Source organism: Bos grunniens, chromosome 9 (assembly GCF_055505025.1).
Source record: "Bos grunniens cultivar Pamir isolate PY7600 chromosome 9, Bosgru_T2T1.0, whole genome shotgun sequence".
Classification (NCBI taxonomy): Eukaryota; Metazoa; Chordata; class Mammalia; order Artiodactyla; family Bovidae; genus Bos; species Bos grunniens.
In genome coordinates this window covers 65,962,214-65,966,445 of record NC_141173.1, presented here as the reverse complement: position 1 = coordinate 65,966,445, position 4,232 = coordinate 65,962,214, and the positions used below count along the sequence as shown (strand labels likewise).

General features: G+C 35.3%; 1 long non-coding RNA gene across 1 annotated transcript; it reads left to right on the top strand.

Annotated features, from left to right (window-relative positions):
• Positions 1-237: 237 nt before the first annotated feature.
• LOC147366068 (uncharacterized) lies at positions 238-2,261 on the top strand. The gene is made up of 2 exons (XR_015132365.1): positions 238-866; positions 1,334-2,261. It is a non-coding gene; the product is annotated as an uncharacterized LOC147366068 (long non-coding RNA).
• The last annotated feature ends 1,971 nt before the right edge of the window (positions 2,262-4,232 follow it).

Genomic DNA, 4,232 nt, shown 5'->3' with positions numbered 1-4,232 from the left:
AAGCATAGAGGATAAGGTTCACAGCTACAAAAATACATATGATTCATTTCAAAATGGAGCCTTCTTAAAGACAGTGGTCTGGTCAGCCATCAGCATCTTCCATCCTCAACAGGAAAATATTCTTCCATACGCATACTTTGGATTGTGCTATATTTACCATTTTCCATCTTATTTGTTTTACTTAATAACATTTCATGGGCAATTCCCCACATTATTAAATACTCTAAAAAATATCTGATTGCTGATGGCTATTTCATGATTGTTTTAACAACTTGTTTGTTAATCATTTGGCCAGCTGTCTCCTATTTTTCTAAATAATGGCTTAATAACTACTGTAATAAAATTTTCACGGCATCAAGCAACTGGTTTTAAATTTTTAAGGAAGTTTTTTTTTTTTAGTAGAAAAATAATATATCTGATCTTTTCAAAGTTTTTAAAAAAAACATTTTTATGCAGTATTAGATCAATATAAGCTTATATGATATAAAATTGATTTGTTATGGACACTTTATTCCCTTTTTGTCTGGATGTTAAGCTCCCTAATGAGAGTAAATGGTACCAGACCTACCTGGATCACTTTTGAGATGCTATGTTTCTAGAAATATAAAAATCACCTCTGGAACTATTTGTTAATACTTCTATTTATGTCAGATTTCATACTCAACAAATCAGGAATATTAAAACTACTTTAGTATTTAAATGTTGATGCTTTATGTTACTTTTTACAGAAATATTTGGATTTTAAAGGGAAACCAAGAGCTATCCTGGGAAAAACTTTTGCCCGTAAACCAAGAAAGTGCCATTCTTTTTGAGAGGATCATGTATTTAATTTTGTGCATGAAAATGAATTCCCCACATGAAGGCTGGTAAGTACAGAAGACATTTGTCTATGATCTCAAAATAATGGGAAAAAACCCGAAGATATAAAAGGTTATGTTTGGATATGGAGTTAAGCATATGGTATCTGCTTTGAAATTCTCTATATTTAGGCATGAATTTTTTCCGAGGTATTCAAGCATAGTCTGTTTTGACTTTCTGTTTACATATGTCATAGTCATGATTTTCTATCAAAGAAAAACCTTTACTTTTAAAAATATTAACCTGTAAGAAAATAAAAGAGGATTTTCATAATGTAAAATTTTCTTGCTAAGGCTGTTATAATTAACAAATCCAGTTTAGAGCAGATAATTCAAAATCTTACAACTGGTTTTATCAAACCCAATTTCATCTTTTTTTCCCACTGTGATTTACATAACTTTTGAATGCATTGTGATAACAACTTGGGAGATTGTAATGTTATATTCATACATCAAAAAAGGCATTTCTTCTACAGGTCAATATTTAAAAGCTTTATAGGAAGAGGTACAAGACTCTTAATTGACAACTCTCCTGAAAGCAGGAAAAGCTACATACTTTTAGGACTTTTCCGTTTACTGTCATTGCCAAAGGAAGATGGGCAAAGAAGAATTATCTATGTTTCTAGAGAGCAGTGACGACGGTGAAGGATTTGTTTTTTTATAGTCACCAGGCCAGATCCTGGTGCAGGTGGGTGCTTCCCTCACAGACTCTGCCTGGTGGAATGAGCTGCACAGGAGAATCGTCCGCTCTGCATCTGTGGATGTCTGTCATTTGGGGACCACGACCAGCGCTATATTTTCTTAACCCAATATGGACAGAGAACGTGTTTGGATTGTATTGTATGACATCCCCTTCTCTATCAAAAAGGTCCAAGAGGGGAAGAGGGTGGGGCCTGGCTTTTTAAGGATGGGTCTAATGCGTTCAGCTGTTATCACACTTTGCTGATTGTAATCACTCGTTTTATGGCTTCTTTTCCAGCTGCTCCAAAAATTCATTGCCGTGTCTTCTAGGTTTATTTTTAATATCCTGTAATTCAAAGATCTAAGAAAGGAGAGTTGAAATAGAAATCCATGTCCTGATTCCCTCCCCATTTTTTTCTCATGGGGAAGAAGGGATTTAAGATTTTTGGACACATTCTTCAAAATCCTTTCTGGAGAAATGTGTTCTTTTCTGTAAGGAAGGAGTCAGTTTGGAGAACATCCACAGGCTTATTCAATTGATGAGGGAATTGGGAAAAGATCCTGTGTAAACATACCAAAGTGTTTAAATTAAAAAAAAATTAATTCTGTCTTCAGAGCATTTATAATTAAAATGTTTCCTTTTTGAGAGTGGTAGCAAAAAAGTAGTTACTGTGTTGGCATCTTAGGATTTCTAGAACCCTGAAATAAAGTATTTTCTCTAAATGCTGTTGTTCTAAAACTTTAGTGAAGGTTTAAAAGTGTAGTTCTGTATGCTTCAGATCACTTTCACGGTTAGGAAAGCTAAAAGACGGGGTGGGGGTGTGTGTGGGGTGTGGTGTCCCCACACATACTGTCTCTGAAATATCTTGACTTACATTTTAAATTTGACTTATTTCAGAGAAAGTATTAAGTGTCGGTTTTCTTTGTTTCCTCTTGTCAGCTTAATCTTCCTAAGAGTCAGATCTGAGAAACAATTCAGCTAATATTTATAAGTTGCTATTTCTACATTTTCCACTATGCAGCAGGCATTTCTACTACGCAGTGATCCTTTCAGTCATTTTAAAGTCTTTTAAGAGCCCATACAAAGAAAAACCCCAAAACCAAAACCAAAGAAGCCTGCTTGTAAATCAGAAAGACCCAGTTTCTTGATTTCAGTGAGGGGTAGTTTTACTGTCCGTCTGCTGTCACCACAGCTGTCGGCAAGATGCCGTAATTGTCACCAGGGATCAGATTGTTCCTTAAGTAATTGTTTAGATCGGCTAATCTACATCCATCATCTGCAAAAGGCAGGCAGTCCTGAGCATCCTGTAATTTAGATAAAGCTCCCATCCTGGGTGTAAACACCATTGTTTGGGTGACCAAGGGTCAGAGGACCAGAGAGCCTACCCATGAGTGGAACAAGAGTGAACTGTCAAGTGAGGACTGGGTGAGCCTCCAAGCTTACCAGCCTGGATCAGCTGCACGTGCCCCCCAACAACTTCAAATCAGTAGGAGGTTCTGTTTCATCGATCTCAACATGCCAAGAACCCAAAGAGAGCCGATAGCCAAGATCACTGCCGAAACCAGCTCTATATCTGCACTTGTATGGGTTTTATGACACGATTGCGCTGCTGTGTTTCCAAGTTATTCCTAAACTTTTCTTCACTTAAATTTCTGAAAGCACACAGTAGTATTTATATATATAATGATATATATGTATTTGTATATATAATAGTACACCCACTTCATATTAGAATGCAGCCTCCCTTCCTAGAACCACCACATTAGTCAGCTCTTCAAAATGACTAGTTTAATTCATTATTTTAGACTATGGAAGAGTTTTTTTCCCCCTGTATTCATCTGTTCTTTCTTCCATTCAGTAAAAATTTGTTCATTATTTTAGACTATGGAAGAGTTTTTTTTTCCCCCTGTATTCATCTGTTCTTTCTTCCATTCAGTAAAAATTTGTTTCAAACTCGTACAAGGCAGGAAAGAAAGTTTTCATGTCTCAGAAATGCAAACCCTTTAGAAAGGAGCCATCACCTTACATTTATATAGTTCTTATTCCAAAGTGCTTTCAAAAGAATTGAGTTGATTTAAAATTTAAAAACAATAGCAACCAGGTCCTTGAACTCAATTTACTGAGTACAAGTGAAGGGGGAGGTGGGGGATGGGGGAGGAGAAAGACATCTATGATAAAGAAATAAATTAACCTTTCCAAAAGAACCATTCCTTGAGATGCTTTAGAAAGGGATCCAGAGATGTTTCCTTTTTAAGTGAAAATTTGGAAAACTCACCACACACTCTCTCTCTCATTCATACTTAGTACACATTCTATTAATTTTGCCATAAAGAACCCTATTAACTTTGTTTAGCCAGTGCTTATAGAATAGACTCTGGAAAAATAGTAAAATAAGTACAATTGCTAAATAATAAGAATAACCAGCATATCTTGTGGCATTATCTTAAGCATTTTACATGTACGAATTCATTTAAACATCACAACAACCTTGTGATATTGGTACTCATGTTATTCTCATTTTTTTTATTCTTTTTTTTTTTAATTCTCATTTTGTAGCAAAACTGATTCACAGTTTAACTTATTCAAGATCACAGACTGTCCTAATGGATTAGCACAGAATAGTTAGGCAAACTGAAAACTTTTTAGAGGAAACAGGCTTTGAAATGGGAATTAAAGACATGTAGGAGAGTAGC